This window comes from Vollenhovia emeryi, unplaced genomic scaffold (assembly GCF_000949405.1).
Source record: "Vollenhovia emeryi isolate VEMERY1.0 unplaced genomic scaffold, V.emery_V1.0 DF939121.1, whole genome shotgun sequence".
Taxonomy (NCBI): domain Eukaryota; kingdom Metazoa; phylum Arthropoda; class Insecta; order Hymenoptera; family Formicidae; genus Vollenhovia; species Vollenhovia emeryi.
In genome coordinates, this window is record NW_011967245.1 from 2,527,894 (window position 1) to 2,552,336 (window position 24,443).

The 24,443-nt window shown below is 42.4% G+C and overlaps 1 protein-coding gene across 6 annotated transcripts in view; it reads left to right on the plus strand.

Moving 5' to 3' along the window:
* The first annotated feature begins 11,387 nt into the window (after window positions 1–11,387).
* LOC105570226 (regulating synaptic membrane exocytosis protein 2) overlaps window positions 11,388–24,443 on the plus strand; it is a 178,968-nt gene continuing 165,912 nt past the window's right edge. For all 6 annotated transcript variants that reach the window (XM_012027275.1, XM_012027276.1, XM_012027277.1 and 3 more), the window contains exon 1: window positions 11,388–11,732. The gene's annotated coding sequence lies outside the window, so the exon portion shown is untranslated. The remainder of the gene's footprint in view (window positions 11,733–24,443) is intronic.

Here is a 24,443-nt window from a genome sequence, read left to right on the forward strand (position 1 = left end):
AGTTTGAAGCTCTGGGCAAATTTCTGATTGGTCAATTCGGTAGTTCGGACCACTTCTGATTGGTTGACACTGCGCATCCACCAGATTGCTTCACCTTGCATCTTTACACCATGGCTGTTACGATGTGTGGCATTCGGGAATCAACACTAGACTGTTTATTGCGATGAATATTTCCACATGCCACGGTGGTCGAATTGGTTGAGACGCCCGCCTAGTGAGAGCGAGGTCCAGATTCAAACCCTGGCTGAGGTAATATTTCTCGCATTAAATGTAAAACAAGTAATATTTGAACACCAACATCCTGTCGCGGTTCTTTAGTCCTTATTCCTTCGAACTTGTGTTTATCACAGGAGAGCTTTATAAATTTTATTAATTTGTCTAATTATTTGTATCCTATCGATTACAAAACGTAATCTAAATTTATAACAATTTGAATCTCTCGCCCGTAAAACTTTTCATCTCGTAATTGCAAGCACGGTCAAAGGATACGCCGTTTCCTCATCAGAGTCAGAACGCAGAAGAGATATTGAGTTAATTAAGTATAGCGAACAGTAACCGAGAACAAACGTTCGTTTATTACTCATCGAAAGTGATTGTTATTCACTATCTTGCGAAGGGTGCAATTATAATATTTCATTAATTGAGATTACTGTTGCAATGACTTCTTATCGGACACAATTATTATTATAATTATCTAGTTACGTCAACGGTGATTTTTTAATCAATGTCGCCGTTGATTTTTAAAAGTACGTTAAAATCGCGAATATAAACTACCTTATTTTTTAATGATCTGATCTTAGACTGAAATTTAAGCGTGATCCTTGAGGCGGGCACGTATCAGTTGCCACGTCAGGTTTATCGTCGCCAACCATCGAATTCTGATTATACTCCGACATTATGGTATCGTGCTCAACGCCATCAGATATCGAAAGAATAATCCATTAAAAGGGCAACGAAATAAATCACAACGGTGTTATTAAGTCCTTCGGGTAACTGTTATATATATTTTACTTAAAAGTAGACAACCGACAGAAACGTGAAACGATATGTAAAATAAGGAGATAAAACGGCGAACAAAATTCGTTCGAATAAAAATGCAGAGTAAAGGCCCCGTTATTTATTCGTTTTATTCTCGAAACTTGATAAGATTTTCTAACTCATATAAATAACAAAATATCAATGTCGCGATCTTCGCATTGGAAAAAATTCGAGTCCGAGTGGCATCTGCATAGGAAAGAAATATAAAAAACCTAGTATACATTTTGTGTATACTTTAAATTACTTTTACTTTCAGATCCTAATTACCTTTTAATAGTCATATCATACACGTTATTGATCGCTCCTCAAAATCGACATTGACCATATTAATTTTTTTTTTATACGCGAGTGACGCGTGTCACTCACGTCTAATCGATCTCCATTATCACGTCTGGAAGTCCTTTGACTTTACCTGCGCTACGGTGAATAGAGCCAAGACAGAGACAGGCACGCGAGCCACTCGCGCTTCCGCGTGGAAGTTTCCGTGCTTCGGCTATTAACGTCCGAGTTATTCTTAACTCGAGTCAGAAATCGAGCCGTTGTCTTTGAGAACCAGCTCAATCGCGACATTAAAATTGAACGGCACGTGTCGAAGAAGGGCGCAAAAGTGTTCCCGACTTCCAACGATTTTCTGTCGCGTTCGCAGAAATCCGATAGCCGGCAGAACGCGCTAATAAGCCGCGCGACCTGGTTTCGAGAGAATAAAAAGATCCTCGAGAAGAATCTATCATCTTTGTAACGATTTTTTTTGGGGCGGGGGGTAAACTTTATTAATTACGCGTCAAACTTTTAAAACGTAGCTATTTATACTCCTACACGAGAGGACGATTTCTTCTCGTCGTCTTTGTTTTATTACGATAATAGGCGCGATGAAAAATATTTTAAGAATTATGAGATTCTGTTGCATTAGTAAGTTATATCAGGCGCGAAGTTACTGAAGATTCGTGTAACGGATTACACCCCGCCTTGGCCTTATTATACAACTTGCAAAAGGATTAAAGGGATTTTCCGAGGATGATTGTAATTCAGTCAGTTTTCGCTGCGATACAATTAAGCAGCTGCTGATGAGAGAAATTACGCAGGCGTGGAAAGAGTTTTATAACGCGTCACTGTTTACAGCGGCGAACTATAAATGCAAATTTCAGCATAGAAATATCTCAAAACCGTTTATTTGGTGAAATATTAAAAATGTGCTATTTATTCGAATATTTTATTTGCTGTTACTAACAAATAAAAGTCGGTAAATAGTGTAATAAACTCTTTGCAGCTCGCGTCAACTATGAATTGTATAATTCCGAAGAATAAATTGTAACTTCTGAGAAAAGCGAAACAAAAGGACGGGAAAGGGAAAATACGAGTTTGCGCGAAATTTTGCCAAGGTGAACGCAGGAGGGTCAAGGTGATCAGCGCAAGGCGCTGTTTGAAATGTAAACTAGCGCAGGCCGGTTGAAACAGCTGACGGACGCCGCGGTATATTGTATAAATAACAGTTTTCAATATTGTACACTACGTGCGTTGTGTTTGCGCGAGTTTGAAAATTGCCATCGCTCGCAACTTACACCGTAGTCATTTTATCAGTGATCATATCGTAAGAAGTGTATTTTTGAAGACGGCACGGTTTCAGGGTGTCCAGTGGTCAGGAAAATCTGGAAAACCGGGAATTGTCAGGAAATTTTAGAAATCTGGAAATGTCTGGGAAGAGTCAGGAAATTTTACGATTTATCTGGATTTTTTATATCTCTTCACATTTTTTTTCTGAATAATTTGAAGTCTTTAGAAAATAAACTTTTCTTTGGCTCTCAGTACACTAATTTTCTGTTTTGCTAAACATCAATTTATTTATAAGCGTGGTCGGTAACTTATATTTTCATCCTCGTGTTATTTTATTTCAATGTGTTCAACTGACAAAAACTATAAAAAAAGATGAATTACTAAACAGTTCTATCTAAGTAAGTTACTAACTAGTAAGTTGCAAACAAAATGCAGTTGAGCAAAACGAAAGCATCACATATGATTACGTACGGTATCACAAATGGTTTGAATGGTTTGTAACGATATGTTCGTTCCTATTATACAATGTATTATACATAGATGGTATAATTGCTTTAATTTAAATTTTTACATTTTTAAATTCCGGACTTTTGCTTCCCGGGAAAAATATTTCAGGGACTTCGTCATTTAACATTTACTTGATTTACCATACAGACGTACGCAAATTATGCATTTTGAAAAAAGCTACACTAAACGGTCAGGGAAAAATTAATTTCGGCTCCTGGAAAATCTGAAAAGTCAGGGAATTCTTTTCATTGAGTTTGCTGGACACCCTGGGTTTTTCATTTTCTGGTCAACTGTTAACCGTTCTGTGTACTGCTGACAACCCGAATCGGAGCACAGTTTACAGTCGAAAAATAGACGCGAAGATAACATCTTTATACTGTTATCGCGACAAATATTACCACATGCCTCGGTGGTCGAATTGGTGAGACGCCCGTCTAGAGTGTAGGAAAGTCCAGGTTCAAAAACCCTGGCTGGGGTAATAATTTTCGCAATAAATTTTCTGTTTTACTAAAAATGCCAGATATGGTCAAGAAAACACTGAAGTTGTTAACCAGAAAGTTAAATAAAGAGATTCGTCGACTCTCCATTCTTTTCTACATTATTATCTAGGAAGAGACAGAGCATCGACTAACTTCTGGTCAACGGTTAACCAGAAAATGAAAAACCGGGCCTAAAAGACGTCAGCCCCGAAAGTTTTAAGTAAAAAGGAATCGTATCAAACTCGCGTTAGAGTTTGAATTCATTAAATCTGGCAAAGTTATTTCTAAAAGAAGCTGAATACTTTTTGACTACTGCGAGAAATTATATTACAACAACTTACATCAGAATATATCATTTCGTGTCTCCAAGTGGATTCTGAAGAGAATTAAATTTCAAAAGGGCTGTCGGCGTAATTCAATCATCATATCTTGAAAATAATATTCGACCTTAAGTAAGAACGACTGCTACTCGTTACAGTTTCGCCAAAGTGGATTTACAATCTCGATTAACAAAATTAACTTGCGTTTGCAAAATGACCGATTCAGACGGTCTTGTTACTCGCGGACGCGGAACGCAGCCGTAGCGCAGAATTAATTCGACGATACTCGAAACGCGAAGCGAAAGGCAGAGACGCAATCGCGAGGAGCGTAGGAGGGTTTTCCCCGTCGCTCGGATGCGCCACCCTCCTCCGCTCTCTTAATTTCTCATCTCCCGGGCGGGAGGAGGCGCTGCGAGGAGGCGCCCGGAAGCGAGACGACGGGGCTGTTCTCGCCGCTGCCGGAAGAAGCTGCACGAGGTATGCAACGCGGCCGGTTAGCACGCGACGCTATTAACGCCTTAACGGAGAGGCGGATAGACGCCCGCCACCGTGTAATCGCATGGTTGCTACAATTTCCGCGATAATCCGCGGCCGGATTATCGCGCAGCATCCGCCCGGGTCCGCGCGAGCTGGATGCGGGCCCGCATTTATAAAGCGTCGCACGGCTGGCGAATATACGGGATGTACTCCGATTTTTTTTTCACCGTTGACACCGCATCGGGGCTGCGGAAAATTGAATTTCACCCCGACAATCTCGTGCGTAAGAACGCGCGCGTTCCCTATTATCTCCGCGATATTTGCCGCGTCGTCAAAATTGCGGGCGCGAGGCTCCGTCGGCAGCCGCCGCGCGTAGTTTATTCATTGGACGCGCCGTCTCCCCGGGATTTCCCTCCGCGATACCCGTCGCTCGCGCGTGAAAAAATCTCGGCTACGCGCAGCACGCGTTCGAGATTCGACCCCGATAAGGGGGCATTTGCCTCGGTGGGGAAAACAAAGGGGATGGAAAAAATTTAATCGGTTGCGCGGAGGAGCAAGGTATTGCACGTGCAAATATTTGCGCGCGGTAAATTTTTTATTATTTATTCACTACAATCGGCGGCTCTAATTGGACCGAGAAACACGGGAAGGAAAATGTATAGCTGCCTGTAGCCGACGCAACTGCATGTCGCAATTAAGTTTCAGCTGTAAAATATGGACAGCTAATATTTAGTTGCGATAGCTAAATATTTTGCCTATTGTATCAGGTGCGACGGCAAACCGTTTGCTGTGGTTTAGAAATTTATAGTTAAGGCAGCAAAATATTTTTAGCGAACCACGATTAGCTACGGTAGCGAAATTGTTTTTTTGTTCCAGTGAACGAATAGCTACCGTGGCATTTTGGAAGCGTGCGGTCGAATTTGCATAGCAACACCGAGTGACGTTAAGAGATAACGCAAATTGATATAATTACGAAATCATGGAAATAAAATAGTTGGGCGGAGACAGGTGGAATAATATTTGGCCGCAAAATTCTACTCGAATGTCCGCTCGAAATAAACGTTGCACTAGCCGTAAAATCGACGGTAGTAATTAATTCACGTAGTAATAAAGTAGAATAATTATACTTCCCTCCTCCCCCCTCCCGTGGGTCGGCGAATGCATTGTTTCTGAAAATTCATCGCGTTACACACGGAAACGCGTGCAAGTTTTATGCCCGGGTTAAGGATTACCGCGGGACCAAAATTTCGAATAAATTTTCGAAAGCCACCCGGCGCGTAATCTCGCACGAATAGATTATCATCTGTTGCATCGTGATTACATATGTACTGCGTTAATAACAAAAAGAGCTTTTTATTCGGCGAACTCGATCAGTGTCGATAAGATAGGTGGCGGAATTGAAAACGTCAATTATCGACATTTTTAATTCCAAGTTCTACTCGGTCCGAGAAATTTACAGCCGATCAATTTGCAACTTTTACGAAAAAGCAGCAATTTTATTAGCTACACATTGCTCAGACCGAGATTTTGGATCGAATTCTAGCATCGTCAACACCATGGCTTTACTGACGATCTGACATATATTTGGCAGCGATCTCTCTCGAAAAAGCCCGCAACTATTTCTACACACCATCTCTCTTCTTCTGGATTTGCGTTTATTAGAAGTAATCTTTTCTTCTAGGCTATTAATCTTACAATTGGTTCTAATTGCACGATATTGTTCTTATATGTTATCTCTAGAGTATGCTGGTCTCGTTTTGTATATATGTATTGTAGAATTCTTGTATCAAGCAAATATTGTCGTCAAGTGTATCAACAATTAGTAAAATTAAATTTTTTTTTCGTTTTTGATATAAAGTCGACCACCATAGTCTAGATTTTGCTGCGTACTTTAATTCCGCAAAAGAGTTTTGCATTTCTATAAAGCCAATTAAAAGATTACTTCTAACAAAGAATGTCGATAAAACAGGCGGCTTTAGGATCCCCTTAAATAAAATTCTTTCTCCGCTGACGGCCGCGTGATTTGCCGTTTCGGTTGCGAGAAAGGGCGCGCAATGCACACGGTATCTGCAATTCCGGTTAAAAGCGAGGAATTTCTAAGAATTCAATTCGATTCTCGTCCATAATGTACAACCTTGAGAGTTGGACCTGGAATCGAGGTTTCTATTAATCCGGAGGATGAAATCGCGCTCCAGCTCTTGACCGATGAAGTTGTGTGCCACCGCTGGGGTATCGAATTAATGGAAAAAGTTTCGCGCGCGGGAAAATTGTTGCCATAAGTCGGCGAGCGAGAAATGAAACGGAACTCGCTCGGACCCTTTTTTTTTTCAATTAACCAGACGATTACGTCGACGATTCGCGATCGATTCGCGCGGCGGTCGCGTCGTTCGTTAATTCACTTGGAACAAAGTGGGATTCCGGAATACCGATGTTCCGTTTTACACGGCGAATATCGCTAATCGCCGGTGCCTCGTGCACAATTGCGAATAGTTTTCGACAATTGGACGCTTCTATAATGCAACTGTAAGATCCGCCCGCCCGCGCCGCCGCCGCTGCTGCATCGAGCGCGCTTCCGCTTTTCAACTCGCGAGCTCGCAAAGCATACCCGAATACGAAACTGTCCTCTATATTTCGCGTAAGTTTCCGCGCACAAGGGATTAATTCGCGACCGTTGTTTGAAGGAGTCCTTTGTAATTCCCGGCGCTAGAAAACGCGATACGCCATACTGGAAACAATGTTTAATGTTCTCTGTAAAGTGAGAGCGAGTATGATCTCTATGGTATCTCGGTAGGCGAAGTTGAAAAATGTAAAAAAGAATAAAAGGCGCACTCGTCCCTCCATTCACACAGAGTAGTCGTGGCTTTTTCTTTACGCGTAAATGAAGCATGCAAGTAGAAAACAAAAATACGTAAGAGAAAAGCCCGTATACATTATACCAGGCTTAGCTTCGTCTTCCGCGTAGACGGGGGACCTTTACCGCGTAAATCGAGGGACGAGTGTGCTTCTTTAAGCTGAAAATCTCTGTGCAACAAGGTATTTATTACTTCGTGAGATTCTTATTTATATCGGAAGTTTCGGAAACTGTTTAACGAGAATTTCTTGCACCGCTTCGGTTCTTTTAAACTGCCTCAAGTTGCAATACTAATTTGGATAGGATATATGAAGATTTCTACTAACGTACCGTACAGCAAACTTTCCCAGACGATTCATTACTGGTTTGAGATTAACGCGCAGCGCAAAATACATTTCAAGATAAGATAAAATGAGACTACGCGTTCTCTATTTTTAGGCTCGTATTTATACCTGTGCGACTCGGAAATAAAAATGTATAGAACGAGATAGATGTATAATCTCACGTTTGACGTCACAAATATCGAATCAAACTCTCAAGATCCATCTTCTGAACTGTATTACTTCACGAAATTGGTTTTAACCGAGTTTACTCGCAGAAACGCGATTATAAATACGGGCCTAAGTTTCCCCAACGAAGTTTTGCGGGTTGAATAATATTTCGCAATGTTGCGCGTACTTCGCAACGCTTCAAAGGCATTCTCGTATCGTAAGAATTTAACGACGGTGCCAGAATTCAAAGAACAATCAAGACCCAGAGTGCGCGAATTCTTTTAAGCGAATCGCGCCGAGGGATGGAGGAGCATTTCTCAACGCGGCGCAGCATTCCTTTGTTGTCAATGTGAATTGTTAAAAACACAATTTCTCCCCAATTACTGAACAGACATACCCAAGCTGGTAGATAGCCAGAAAGTCGGCGAGAATTCTTTTCATAAGATTCACGAAGGCAAAAGTAAAATCGTTAACACCCTGTGGGGGTTTCGAGCTTTAAGCTAATATTTTGAAAGACTCGAAGAAGCAAAGTTTATACAATTTCTCATACCGCGAAGACAAAAGAAACAAGGTATTACAATGTTCTCGCGATGTTTTCATAAATTACACACGTGTCATTAATTTACTTGAAAATTCCACGACTTAATAAAATTTACAAATAAAATACGTTCGAAGTCTGCTTGAAATCGCCCTAAAAAAAAGTGCGGGAGTAAAAGCCGGGAATAAAACTATATCGTTACGCGTCAGTGCAAGGAACAGTAGGGTGTACACACACCCCTCGTTGTACCTTCTCTTCCAAATAGGTAATGAGCGTCGTCGTCAGAAATCTAGTTTTATCGCGAGATGCTTTTCTAACCTCACCCGGATCTCCGCAACTTTCCGCACTGTTCGACATGCCGAGGCGTCCTTCCCCTGTTACAGCCACCCCCTCTCTCTCTCTCGCGCCCTCCCTCGTGCCGGAACTCCATTCCGACACCCTCGACGTATAATAACCGAAGTGTCCCGAAACGCGCGCGCTGCTCGTCGCCTGCGCATCGCGAAATATCCTCATCGCACCCCCTTCGGACAGTCCGCGGCGAAGGAAGGAACGGAAAGGGCTGCAGGATAACTGAGGGGCGAGGGGAGCAGGAGACACGAGGGAGGCACGAGCCCGACCTGAGCCATCGCGCCAGGAAACTTCCTCTCAGCGCGCGCGAAATCGATCAGATAGTGACGCTGGTGTGACGTCTTGTCAGGATCCACTCCGCAGGCTCTCCTCCTGCGGTCTTCACGTGGCTAATGAGGGTGTCGTGAACACGTGGGGTGTATATATATAGGAAATACTTCGGGTCTTGCCACGGGAATGGAATCCCTTGATATATCCAGAGTCAATTTGGAGTCCAATTTGCCCTTTGCGAAAGTATCAAAGCGATAGTCTTCGAGACCTCAAAGAATTTTGAAGAGATTGAGTTTTTACGGAGTTATTAGGGGGTGTCTCGGCTAAAAATGGACGTGAGATGAGATTCGCCACGGGTTTTGCAAACTTTCTCGATCGGCTAATCAGTCTGACACACGAGGCTCCTTAGACGACACCGTTTATCTTTGTTCCCCGTAGTATGCGTAGTTTTCCCTTACGACCGCGTTGCGAGGCAATGGATTTATCCCGATGGAATTACGCGCTGAAGAGATGTTTACGCGTAATGCTTTAAGAGCATTACGCCTCCCCGTTTCGAATTACGTAACGCGAGTACGACATGTCGCAATTAATCGCGAACGAAGTTAAGATTCAGCGACGCAACTCGATTTCCAGCGTTTCCCGATTAAACATATCGACGACGAAGCTACGTTGTTTATTCAAGTACGCGACCTGCATGCAGCTCCGGCAATAATATCGCGTACGATTCAGCGCGCATCAACGCAACGCTGTCGAAATTTCGCGATTTCGTGTACACTTCGATTCGTTTCCGCTTTACATATGCATGCAGCGTCCATTTGCGTTCTACCGCAACCCGGTATCATTTCATATTCCCGATCCTCGGATTAACTGATAACGCAGATTTATATCCTCCACCTATTTCTCACTCATCCCTCAGCGAGCATCTGCGCGTGGTTGATCGCCTAAAGTTGCGCAACGATCGCAAATACGCCAGACGAGATAAGTCGAATTTTAACTATCAACATCAAGAATTATTTGACGCCAGTACATGACTAACAATAATTAAGCTTTTAGTCGACCATAACTGGCAATGTGTTTTTAGCACAGAAAATTTTTTGCGAAAAATATTACCTCAGCCAGGGATTTGAACCTGGACTTCCCTACACTCTAGGTAGGCGTCTCGCCAATTCGACCACCGAGCTGTGAACTGCGTTCACAAAAGTCGAAAATATACGCGTAGACAACATCTATACTGTTATTGCGACAATTATTATCATATGCCTCGGTGGTCGAATTGGTGAGACGCCCGCCTAGAGTGTAGGGAGGTCCAGGTTCAAACCCTGGCGGAGGTAATGTTTTTCGCAATAAATTTTCTGTGTTAAAAACACATTGCTTATGGACGTCTACATTAATAAGAGACAACAGGTGGAAATGCAATTGACAGCTGCCCGAGTCGAAATTTTGGTACTACTTTGATACAATTGCAACCTACTTAACTGATCTATACACCTACGTGGACCAGCGATAACTTACTTTGATGACATTATATTTTTTACTCCTCCCTCGAATCTTTAATTTAAAAAATTTACTTTAGCTCCTACTTAAAACCTACTTTAATGCTAAGTTGGCAAAAGTAGAAATTTCCGACACTATCAGTTTTAAAGTCGGAGTCAATTTTGTACTTGCAGTTCGACCTCTTTTACTGTCTTAGGTCCTACTGAATAATAGAATTCAAGGCTCAACATGGGACCAAAATTTCGACTCGGGCGTACGCCACGAAATATTGACGAACATTTGTTATTCAGGAACGACGTTATCTATCAGCATGCAAATGCCATCCACTGGCACTAGATCTAAATTTGTCGTATCCAATTGTTTGCTGCCAGGAAGAAAAGGCGAGCGCGAGAAATATTAGAAACTTCCACGGCGACAATTTACATTCGAAGGTGGATGTATGAAGAGATTTGCCTTTTATTGACTCCTCTCCTTTTTTTTCCCCTCACCCTCTTGCGCGGAAGTGTCGACTTCCCTTCCCGCGTCCTTTCCATTCAGCTGACAGCGAACGTCATATTCATTCACCACCGAGTCAGATCGACGTGATATACGATGATCTCCCTCAAGACCGGATGCCAGGCGATTACGCAAGCCAGTCGAGACCGACGTACGCACCGACGACGCACGCTCGCCCCGGTACGCCGTCTTCGCCTTGTCCTTCGTCCTGCATCGGCCGGTCGCGAGGCGAAGGCTTCTTGCCCCTAACCCTCGAGGAGGGTAAGGGGCGCGAGCTTGCGCTCTGAGCTGCTCGTCGAGCAGCTCTGGGACGAGGGGCGCGAAGAGGAGGACCGGAGACGGAGTGGCGTCAGGTGGGGTTGAGAGGTGAGCTTTTTCGGGGGAGGACGCGTTCGTTCGCTGTAGAACGTGGCTGGTGCAGGGGGTTGTCGCGGCACACTGACAGGAAGGTGGGAAAGAGGGAGGGGGGCCGGGGGGGTGTGAGGTGTAGTGGTGGCGGTTCTTCGGTGGGAGAAACGGTAGACCCGGGCAGTGCAAGCCGGGCTGCCTGCCCGACGATACGGTCGCTCTGTTGGGGTGTCGCGGTAATTTGTCTCTTTTTTTTCCTCTGCACTCAGCCTCAATATCGCTCGTTCAGGACGTCGGTTTCTTCGTTCTCCTCTCTTCCCTCCCTCTCTCTCTCTCTCAGGCGTGCACGTCGGTCGCGGTCGTGTCTTGTCAGGGGGGGAAGACAGGCGGGCGCGCGCTACCTGTGTCAAGACAATACCGGAAAGCACGTGCATCCGTGCGAAAGGGAGCCGAAGAGCGTGCTCGAGGAATCGTACACGCACCCCTACTCCCCTCTTGGAAGCTCGTGCCGCTGACAAGTAACAGGTTGGTGTTGTAGCAACGTCTTTAGGAGCGAGCGATCGCGATCGATCTGTGCCGGAGATTCGTGGGGTACCGTGCGCTCGTGCACGCAGCGAGGCGGTTTAACTACCGCCACTCCGTTTTCGACGGTCAATTTGCGGACATAGACGCACTAGGGATGCCAGAAATCAAGAGCGTAGTCGGGTAACCAGCTGGTGATGGGAACGTCCGGAAAGATTTGTACCCGAGAGAGGCATATACGTGACATATGCGCGCAACGAAGTGCCCCCCCCCCCTCCCCCAAGTACAAGCAGCTGCCGTTCAAGTCGCGCTTTCGCCAGTCGTTTTTTTATGTACGCTAATTGCTCGCGAATCATCTTGGAGACAGAGGCGCACGGGATTACGAGAGTGATCGCGATCCGAGGGGAAGTAGTGCATAATCTGTGCAAAGGTGGCGAGACATGTAGTACTTTCGGTGATCAATATTCAGGTGTGAACTCGTTACAACTTGCGACGATATAGGTGATACAGATTTAGGTAAAATCTTAAAGCGGAAAACACACTCGGGAGCATCGACAATGGCGATCGGTGAGGGAGAAATTAATTACACGAGCGAGAAGCCCCGATCATTTGCTCGTCTACAGTGTATTTTTGACCCTGACCGCCATTTTGTAAATTTTATGCAGCAACACATCTCGAAATGAGAAAATAATGTATTTCGAGCGCGGCGATGCGGCGCGTCGTGATTGTTGAACGTCATACGTTGTTGTGAAAGTTGGTATCTATCAATTCGTTCTTGTTCCTTTGTTTGTCCTTCTGCATACAATTTACCTGTAACGAAAGAACGAGGAACCGAGAGAGTCGATAGGCCTTCCCGAGTTGAAATTTTCGCCCTATGTTGAACCTTTAATTCTATTGTATGGTAGGACCTAGGACAGTAAAAGAGACCGAACTGCAAGTACAAAATTGACTCCTACTTCAAAACTGATAGTGTCGGAAATTTCTACGTTTGCCAATTTAGCATTGAAGTAGGTCCTTTTAAGTGGGAGGTAAAGTAAATTTTTAGAATTAAAGATTCGAGGGAGGAGTGAAAAAATATAATGTCATCAAAGATGGCTATCGCTGGTCTATGCAGGTGCACAGATCAGCTAAGTAGGTGTAACTTATTCTTAAAAGTGTCAAAATAGTACTAAAATTTCGACTCGGGATCTACGCTACTTTTCACACGTTCGTTATCTCCATTTTATGAAACGTAGAATTCGAGACGGATAAGAAAATGACAAGTCCTGCAATCGTAAATTGCATCTTTCGAATTTGAAATGTTCTAATTAACCGCGGCCAAGTAACAGGTTGACGAGGGTAAATCGCAATTTTGCGCCTCGTAGTCGCCAGTGCCCGATAACGATCGATTTGCTACGAAATGCAGCTGTTTGCTCTCTGGGACGGTTAATGAGGTGATAGATGACAGGCGATGGATGACGCGCCCGGTGGTTTCCGCGGTCGGTCTCGGGCCGCGCCAACTCGATATAAGTTGGCGAGTTCCGTGCTAAGTAACAGGTTGCCTCGGTCGCAGATTAGAGCGGAGATTTGTTGCGCGTCAGGCTCCGGCTGTGCGCGGGTATTACGATACGCAATTAAGTTACACGCGTAACAAGCGAGGCAGAGTTGAGCTCGGAGCACGGAGTACCAGTCGTCCTTCAGCTGGGATCACGCTGCTCCATCTGCGTCGCGCTATTCTGGCCGCTTTCCTTTTAGGAGACACAAATCGACACAAGCTAACGCGCTCGAGCCCAGTTTGCCGCCGTGAAATGGCGAAGATTTAAAGAACAAGAACATTTTCGGAACAGACTTTAATGATTACTTGACCATGTTTGACAAATTTTAATGTTTAACAACGAAAGAACGTGAATCGCCAGTAGTCGATTAACGATAAAAAGAATTGTTAGATGTTTAATGTTTAAGTTCACAACGTTTCGACCATGGTTTGTGATCCTTTTCAAGTGATAATTGTGTCAAAAGTTCAGTGTGTTAAATTGAAGGGAGAGATCTTGATTTCACAAAAGGCAGAACATGACTGAACATGACTCAGTCTTTTGTGAATTCAAGATCTGTCCCTTCAATTTACCACGCTGAACTTTTGATACAATTATCACTTGAAAAGGGCCACAAACTATCGAAACGTTGTGAACTTAAACATTAAAATGTGTCAGACGTGGTCAAGTAATCATTGAAGTTTTCTAATTATTACTGGCGACGCTGAAGATAACCTCTCGTTATTTCAAGAAAGGGTTCTGTCGAAAAGAAGATTCCGAAATCCTCGGCGCGGATGCGTTTCTTCGGTCAAAAACACACCCTCCTCCCGAGCAGAGTGGAAAAGTGTCGATATGTGTGAAAAATGTCACCTGTGTTCTTTAAAGACTTGGTCCAAGTTCTAGCATCGTGAACACAGGCCTTAAAAGGAAAGAGGTCTTCTTAACGACATCCGATCGAGTTCACCTGATCTAAACGGCTAATATTCTCGTGAACTGAGAACGGTTTGAGTAACAGGTTGGCCCTCCCAAATTCGACGTTTAGGACTATCGAGGCAGCAGTCGAAACTACCTCATGTGACTATATACGCGGCGGTTCGTGCAATGAACGTCGTACACAGTTCGAAAGGATTTGCAGATATAGTTTTACATTAAACAACACATTTAATGCCGCATACATTACGAATTAACATAACGAATACGCGTTTCGTCGCTCAAATATGCGCGCTTGATTACAATTTGTTTATTATCGTCGCAGGTAAAGAGAGTTTATGTTCTCCCGCCGCGTAATTGTCGCATATCTCGAAAACACACAGAATAATTATTGCAGAAATAATTATTTTAAATGTCCCGTGAGAAATTATATTTCAACATTAAATCGGGGATACCGTCACATTTTGCCACGCGTACATACAATTATATCCGCCGATATCGATTCTCCCTTTTCAGACCTTAAAGGGCTTAAAAGGCTCGCGCACTCGGGCGTTCTGTAGTTTCACGAAACTTTTCTTGTTTCCCGCGATATCCTATTATGGACGCTTATTGTCCTTATTGCGACGATGTAAGAAGCGGAACTTCTTTACGTGATCTTATGCGTAAACTTACGGTCTGAGTACGAAGAGTATTATCCAATACGTGACGCGAGATATTATAGCGAGACACCGATATCATCTTAATCCATTGTCTCCCCGAGTCGAAATTTTGGCCCAACGTTGAACCTTTAATTCTATTATACAGTAGGACCTAAGAGAGTAAATGAGGTCGAACTGCAAGTACAAAATTTACTCCTATTTTAAAACTGATAGTGTCGGAAATTTATACCTTTGCCAATTTAGCAGTAAAGTAGGTCCTTTTAAGTGGGAGGTAAAGTAAATTTTTAGAATTAAAGATTCGCGGGAGGAGTGAAAAAAATATCATGTCATCAAAGATGGTTATTGCTGGTCTATGTAGGTGCATGGATCAGCTAATTAAGTGTAAATTATCTTTAAAAGTGTCAAAATAGTACCAAAATTTCGACTCGGCTCCCCGTCCGTTTTTACTCGAGCCTGAAATAATTTCGATTTCGCGCTCTTTACTTTCTCGACCGGCTGTTCTCCTCCGAGTATCTATCGGCAAACGAAGCAAATTTGAGCAGACGAGGAAATACACGTCGATAACGCGATATCAATTCCGATACGATAGACTCGGAGAGATTCCTACGGATACGCTGCTGCGACAGATAACGACTTGCATCCTTCAGGCATCTAACTCGCTTATTCGCGGAGACGTCTCGTTCGAGGAAAGTGTTTCCTCTTTATTTTATTTCAATGCAAATAATTTTATACGAACAATTTTGGTAAAATGAATAACTAATATTACAACCGCAAGCGCGCGCGAGGTTTTATTAACGCGTTGAATTTCCGTCGAAAAATGATGTTTCCGCGAGTTTAATTAAAACGTCAGTTACCACGCGCCGTGTGAAAATGATCGTGTCGGCGAATTATAAAAAAAAATCAGCGAAACCGCATTTCGCGATTGTTGAACAACGGCTGGGGTCAAACGTATGCGTTCGCGGTGAGGCCCGGTGCCTTTTTCTCGCGCGTTTAATTCGCGACCGTACCAGAGTCGAAATTTTGACTCTATGTTGAACCTTTAATTTTATTATATAGTAGGACCTAGAGCCAACGGCTACACGATACTATTTTTTCCTACTGGATTGCTTACGTGAGCCAATCAGGACTTAGCTTTAAGTCGCCTGATCTAAAACTCTGCATACTGCAAGTACAACATTTACTCCTACTTTAAAAACTGATAGTGTCGGAAATTTCTGCTTTTGCCAATTTAGCATTAAAGCAGGTCCTTTCAAGTAAATTTTTAGAATCAAAGCTTCGAGGGAGGAGTAAAAAAATATAATGTCATCAAAGTAGGCTGTGTCGCTGGTCTATGTAGGTGTATAAATCACCTAAGTAGGTCTAAATTATCCTTAAAAGTCTCAAAATAGTATTAAAATTTCAAATTTTACGCTCGCTCATCCATACACAGCCGTAAAACCTTTAACGAACGGTATATATGTATATACATATAATAGATTAGACGATACATCCCCGAGGAAATCACTGACGCGATACTTTCCGGCGGACAGTAATGTCTAGTATTGTCAATTGGAATTACATCCCGTACACTTTTAACTTCGAGGAAAATTGATCGAAACGGGAGCAGCTGCTCAACTGAGCTACGTCAGAATGAAAGCCGCGCGCCGGCCATCGTGACCGAATTTTTGAAGCGGCGGTTTCGTTATTGGTAAGCCAATAGCGGCTTCAATAAGCGACGTTAACGTGGCCGCCGCACACAGCCATCGAGAACCAATAAATTCAACGTAACGCAGAGCGGCAGCCGTTGGCGAGACGCCAACGAAGCCGGGGCGCGCGTATCCGCACAAAGGTAATGTTTCCGCGGCGCCTTTTCTCATTTCGCAAATTGGCTTCCGGTTCGCGCTTCAAGGCTCCCGCGCGAGTTCCGGCGCCCTCGCATCTCTCGCGGGATTGCACGCGCGCGCAAAACTTTACGGGCCTTATGGAATTCTCCCCATCGACCCGAAAGGCAAGCCAGTCCGAGCACGGTGCTTTTACGTCAGCGCGGGAATATAAAAGATCGTCGAAATATCCCCCATCACTTTTCAGATTTCCGTCGGGCGCTGTTACCGCCCGGAAACGAAGTGTCGACGCAGGACTTATTCGAGGGAGCTTTCTTCTTATTTACGGCCGGGCGGGATTTTTTTTTCCAACAAAAATAAAAGAACTCGCGAATCGCCGCGGGCTCGGGAATATCGAACTCCCGCGGAACTTGGAGTTCTTTTCCGTAACTTCGAAAATTGAACGGGGGTTGCAAGATTGTGCTCACGCATAAAAATGTTACCTCGCTCGCGTGGGTATCCGACTAGCGGAAATAGCGTATTCTTAAAGGTGAATGAGAGGGAAATTCGAACTTTCGATATAAGAATGAGACAAGTAGCAAAGTCCATCTCGGCAATAAAATATCAATTTTCTTTCCAATATTATACATAGGTGAAAGTTACCTATTACGAGACAGGCTCCTAATATGAGATAGCGGGGTTTCCGTTTAAATTAATAGGAATCGTCTGGTGATTTCACCATGAATTTATTGCGCTCGGAGCGAAATCTGTTTGGTGAAAAATTCACTCTTAGATTGTGTAATCGTTGCGAAAAGAGATTTGTGATTGAATTTGGGTATTGAAAACTGCTATCTCCTAATGGAGGACTTTCCTCTATTAAAACTTGCAACCACAACATTCGTATAATAAAACTTTCAAAAAAAAAAAGAAAAAAGAATATCAAGTATAAGTGCCATCCAATCAAGAATTATATAATTTAATTATTTAGATATATTTTATTTCAAAAAAACATTTTTATCTTCTCCACATAAGTAATGATATCATTAAATTGCGCCAACTAAAATAGATATTTATACAAACTAGATAAACTTAATACTTTTTCTCGCGCTCGCCAGTAATAAAATAACCAAAACTTCAATTTTCCCTCGAAGCAACTGGCATTATTTTATTAATCTTAAATAATATACAGCGTTTCGACAAACTAGATACTTTATTATTTTTAAATGTTATATCCAAACAATCGAGCATAAGAATTTACCGAAAGAAATAAAGAAGACAATAATATTAATGAGACAAAGTTTTAATAATCGTGTAATAAAATGAAAAGCAGTTAAATAAAGAAAATTAATTGGTGTAAAATAGTATCTCTACGTACATAAAAACGCATTATTATGATTTATAATTTGAAGGTGTATGTCACAGCCATTCGCTCGCTACTTACATTTCTTTCCATAAAATATCTCTCATTGTCAGAAAACGTCGACACGCAAGGAAACTTGACGAATCGTACGGCGCAACGATCGAGTTGCCTTGAAAGTTGAGCCGCAACAATGATAATGCTCAAGCGTATGTTTGGAGAAGTAGGAAGAATAGTGCGATTTATGTGAAACGAGGTCGGTCAAACAACGCTATGAATCTCAGCTCGTTTTTTAGTCTTTTCAAAGGAAAGAAGGTCAGGGTTGGTGTCATCGTCCAAAATGCAAGCGGTTTTCATGCAGATGCATTCCCTTTCGGGAACGAACGCAACGATTCGACGTGACTTTGACTGCGATTTCGTTTAACTTGCCGTGTAACTCGTTTAGGTAACATATCTGCACCCTCGAAAAGGACTTGTGTTACCGAGACAAAAAATATTCTTGACGCTTTTATATTCCTCACAACCTTATTTGGTATAAAAATAAGACAATATCAAAATAAAATCAATAATTCTCATTCTCCATCGAATTAAAAAAGATCGACTTACTATGTCGAGACAAGAGTGACTTATACAAATGTAAGTTTATATATTCTTGCGTTTAGAATAAATTTTCCCTTCATCTTACAGCGCACAATATTCGACAAAAGACGAGTCTAGATTTTACAATTTTTCATTTAAGATTAAAATATTCCTTTCTCGATAATAAATATGATTGGCGCTGTATCGATCATGTTTTATGATACATTGAAGTGTAATAGCATTGGATTCGGGCATTTTTCTATGGGTGTGGAAGTACATGTGGCAATAGATAATTAATTACTTAATTCATTAATTAACCATCTTTATTGTTTTCCCCTTAGGGTTGCAGTTACTTTACATTTGCAACTTATTCCAAGAACTTAGTCTAAACTTAAATCTGCGGCTTAATCTATCTATTTCGAGAGTTTGCGAGTTTTCTCGCTCCCCCTCTCTATCGCGTCATGTGGCGATATCTCATCTCTGAATGTTAAAGAGTTGGAACAAGTTAATAAAGTTATCGCGTAATCTTAATTATCTCCCGCGAGATAGTTTATTCACAGATTTTATATGATAGCGTAGTATATTGTAAACGTATAGTTTAACATATTTGAAAAGATTTTTCAAGCGCGGCGCGTACTTCAAAATGTATCAAAAGCAATAGAATGAATATTTATTGTAAATTATGAATATTTTTCAGACTTGGATAACTTGTGAAAGCTCTCTAAAGAATTCTCGGTGAATAACTTGCGTAAAAACGAACGGATAAATAAAAGAATTAAGTAAATCGCCGAGAGAGAATGTCGCACGAATCTTATATCTTGTTAAAAAAAATATCGTTAGCAATCTGCGCGTTTCGCATTTATTCCTTAAAAGCGATGAATGTAATAAGATCAATAAAGAGAGGAAATTTATTCCGCACACGGATTCCGATCGCAACGAGCATAACTGCCTAGAGCATCCGCCAATTTCGAGCGGGCACGTTTTATGTACGCTACAAATCAAATTACAATAAGATGTATTCCAAATACGTGTTCTCAGCTATAAACAACCACAGTATCGCGGAAATTCAATAAATTTGACGAAACCCGAGTGAATTTCCTCTCCGAGAGCGTAGCTAAGGAATTAGACTCGATCAGCTGGCAACATGCAACAGTACGAGGGGCAGAGAAACGCGTAATCGGGTTTGGAAAAAGAGTCTTCGGGAGACTCGCGCTCAGAGCTTGCGAGGGCGCGAATTAATTTGACTTGCGTCAACGTCAAAAGCGCCGACACGCGTGACGGTCGCTTTCGCCTCCTCGTTCGCTATTCAATTCGTCCTTTGTCGGCGAACATCCGCGTGCTGGCACACAAAGGAGAATAACGTCTAACGCGCACCTCTTCTTTTTTTTGCCCCGTAGACTCGCGATCGCTCCAAAGAGGCAATTCTTCTTCTTCCTCATGTATTAGGCTTAAAGCCTGTTTTATCCAGTTCGTTCTATACCAGCTTCTGTACCCGAACGAACTGGTACTTTGAGCATTTGATTTTATTTCATCTTCGGTAGGCTGCTAATCTTGCCGTAACAGGCAATTGTCTCACCCAATTCTTCTGAAAGCACCGCGATGGATATTGCGAGGATCGGGCGCGTGTTTCGTGCAGCTCGCCTTATCCTTAATAAACCACGCACAACCGTTCCTCGTACCCTTTTGCTCTTCCGCTCTATCTCTCTCGCGGTAAACGAACACATGAAAAATTCAAGCATCTTCGGTCTTCGCTTCTCGGGGTCTTCGTAGGTTGATGATATGCCGCGCATGTGGTTACCGCTATGCTTTTGAGCGGAGTATCAGGTTTGATTGCACGTAGGAGTTAATTAACGTTGCGAGGGATAACAAGGAATTTTACGTGTAATAAGGTTGTGGTAATAAAGTTTGCACTATATATGATTTCCTCTGTGGGTGGACGATAACGATGGCGGCCGTGTTATCTTTTCTCTCTGCGTAGGTTTAATTATTATGCGAGATCGTAATACGCTTTTCAAATAAGGACGCGCTCTACGGGTAAAAAAAATATATATTCGAGTTTGGATCGCGAGACGTTGAAAAAAAACTTGGTAAACGCATCGCGAACGTCGTCTTGATTTCAAATTAATTTTAATTTTAAAGCAAATTGAGCTTTAACGTTATTCGTTAAGTCTTCTAAAGCTTTTCAAGTTTGAAACACTTTAAAAGCTTACGAACTGAAATTTATTTAACTTTGGATTGATCCTGATTTATAGTTAATTTCTATTAAGCGATCGTATTCGAAAAACAGCTTGCGAACTAGTTGAGTAAATATTCCACGATATTTCGATCCCCGCTGTCAAATGAGACGCAGATTTGTGTTGCGCATCTCAAAAGTTTATGTATGTCGGATGAAAATGGAAATACGTATATCGATTTGCATGCCTATCCTCGGGACGCTCCAGTGATTATTCTACAAAGAAAGTATGTCAACTGCACGTCTCGAAATTCCCTTTTTATCGTATGTCATCGAGCTGCCACGTTCCGGCTTACGCTCGGATTGTGCGGTTTTATTCGTGCATAAAACGGATACGGTACCACGCGTATAACGTCACTATAATGCAAACTGCGCAGTCAAAGAGTTAATTCGAAAGTATTATACGTAGTCTCGTTTGCGAAACTGCCCCGTAACTATTTCCCTTTACTACGCGAAAATTGTACCGTGGTAGTTAACTTGCGTTTATTGTTGCTCACTCGATCCCCCCCCGCTGGAATCTCTCGCGTTCTCCAATTTTACAATCTACACGTTACGTTTATAATTTTTCATTACTTTAAAACGCGATCGTAGCTTCTGGAAAGAAAAACGAGAATGTTACAAGAACGTTTTAACAGTAGCCAGACGACCCCCTCGTCCCTGCCGAAGTTCGAGGGACCGAACGATAGATTTCTGTACTGTTCGAGCTTTCGTCGCATTCTATCAGTAACAATTGGCGCAATCATGATTTCATAATTGGTTTATACGCGCTTTAATCCTCGAAACACTACTTGAAAAGCGAGATATCGCGCGTACCGTTGGCGAATCAAAAAAAAAACAGTAGATGATCCTCTTTTACAGTAGCGAATATTCGTTCGCAGCGTTATTCGGCAAATGGCAAGTGCCCTCGCATCGATTTCGTTGTTTATTACACGCTCGCGTTTCATACAGTGTAATTGCTTTGTATTGCGCGGCGCTTTATATTCGCTACTAATGAAGATTAATAAATAATAAATGTTCCGCGAGAGAAACTGTAGTACCATCCGACCAAGTATTACGCACGTATGATTGATGATACGATACGACTATTATTTGATACGATTACACCGTGGAAAATGCAGTGGAGATAGTGGCAACTTAATTCCGAAGCCGAGCAATTTTCTAGAGAAATAAATGGCAGAAATAAAAAAGCACAATTAAGGGTCTTTCGGTAACGTTTTGGTCTTTTGACAAGTCGATAAATTTTTATTCTTTCCGAGACACACTTTTTCTTTCAATTAAGAGACCTGCGAGTCCGAACGTTGTGTGAATCGCTGGTGCGAATTAAAAATTCCGTAACTTCTTTCTCGTGGAGATGCATAAATATGGGCAGCGCATGTGGAAAAAATTCATAAAATCTAATGCGAAGTACGTTTCCTATTTCTTTGCTTGTTGCGGAGAATGTAATTCACATCTTGACGAAAAACCGATGCGGATAAAGTACATAATTAATGATCCACGGCGTTCGCAATCCTCTCTCGAGATTGTACCGGTTGCCGTGTCGCGGAGTAATTTAACTTTTTTAAGATAAGTTGCTCAAAGGAATCTGATAGATGCGAGACAAATCGTAATCGCGTGCGCTTGCAGTTTAATGAGGTCGCTCTCGTAGCTCAAGTTAACGTTTCTCGTAACCGAGGAGCGAATGAGTGTCATGAATAGGTAAATCTCGGATTTAGATCGTGGCTAGTAACGTACGCAGCACGTCCCTTTAACAGCTATTAGGCGTTTATGCTTCGTTACTAAATTTACATGTCGAACGGACTTAGCCTTTGTTCTCCGATTTTATTGAATTCGCTTTTTGCCGTCGGAGCCAATTCTCGTATCGAGTCCGTCGTGTCCTTTTTTTTTCTCGATCGCCGCGAATACTTTGTTCTTGGTGCGCGAAATTGATTACGTTTTAATCGGATTATATCTAGAAGCGCAAAACTGAATGACGTAATAAATACTACTTTACGGGCGCTCATTGAATGAAGTACCGTTGAAATTCCGGATTAGCATAAATTCTCCGTTACGATACTCAACTTTATGTGCTGAAATCGAATTCAAAAACAAAAAAAATGTAGGCTTGCTCGTATGTTATATCAGTGTAACGAAGCGCACGCATATAATTCTCTTCAACATCCTCTCTAAAAAATATACCTAATTAATTCACCTCAATTGTTTGCCACTTTTGTGTAACTTGCAGTAAAATTTTACGTAAGATAACTAATATTCCCACGACCACGTTTGAGACGATTAAAACGAAAAATGTCTGTCTATATCCGCTGCATTCTCGTCGCCGAGTTCACGTCGTGCGAACTCGACTTTTTCGGATTGCGCAATTGCATGTTAATTCTGAAACGAACGCTGTGAACAGTGCACAGTGTAGAGATCGCGGATCGCGAGGGAACAGCCGCAATTTATTATTCGTCCTCATAAAACGTATTGTCGAGCAAATCTTTGTCCCGCCGAATATCTTAAACTCGTAGATCTCTCCAGCTTGCTATACGTGGTGAATTTACGGGAGCGTGGGAAAAGTCGGGAACGCTCCGGCGAGCTCCGGCGTCGGTGGCGCCTATTACCATCGCGCTGATCCATGATATTCCCGAATTAATTCTATGTAAATTACCATGCGGCGTCGCAAGTCGCGGTCTCTGGCATTTGGTATCCGATGGGATCGTGTCTCCAATCGACTCGCGTCGCGCTGGAAATAAACGGTCCTCTGCGAATCAATAAAAACGTGACGTCACAGTTTAATATACGGCGAACAATTATTATTAATATAATTTAATACGACTATCCGTGTAAAATGATTTAAACAGCTCAAATTCTAGCATTTGTCCAATAATTTTGCCCGTTTCTCAATGTCTCGTTTAACTATTTAAACGCACAGTACTATGGAAACCAAAAATAATAGAATTAACACCGTAAACAAAAATGAAATTAATCCTCTCTGCTTTTTTTTTAATTCAAATACATTATCTCTCATAAATGCAGTAACTTTTCCTTTATTTCATCGTTTGTGTTGGCAAGTTATGGTTTAATATTCCAAAGAGAAATTATATTCCTTCTAACTTATAGTACTCGACTAGTTTAAATGATTTCTTTATGCCGTACATTCTCTCGTATTCAATTTTGCTCCGGGTTCTTTTATTAAACTCGAGGAAATTATGGTTTGCGAGTTCGCACTTGTCGTTCGTTAGGCCACCCCTGAAAATTACCGCAGGTAATTTCTGTACTGGGTGTGCATCGTCCTGGTTATTTACCGCAAGAAGGTCACCGGTTGACCTGGTTTCCCGATCCGGGACATACGCGATCACGCGTTTCTTCTCTCACTTCCTCCACGCGTCCAATCTCGCTCCGTTGTCCGCCACGAGTCGGTTCTAAGAACGTCAATTACGCGTCAGAAGCCAGGATTAAATCGAATAAAAATGCAATTACCGCGACACCGAAGCGTTTATTGCGCGCGGCATTAAAACGAATAGCAAATGAAACGAGAAGAAACAAGTGGCTGTGGTTGGCGCTTCTCGTGAACATTAAACGGGGGGGGGGGGGGAAGGAGAGAGATTAAACAATAGTCTCGATAACTTGTGGGAAATAAGAGTGTGATGATATTGATAACTGCATCAAA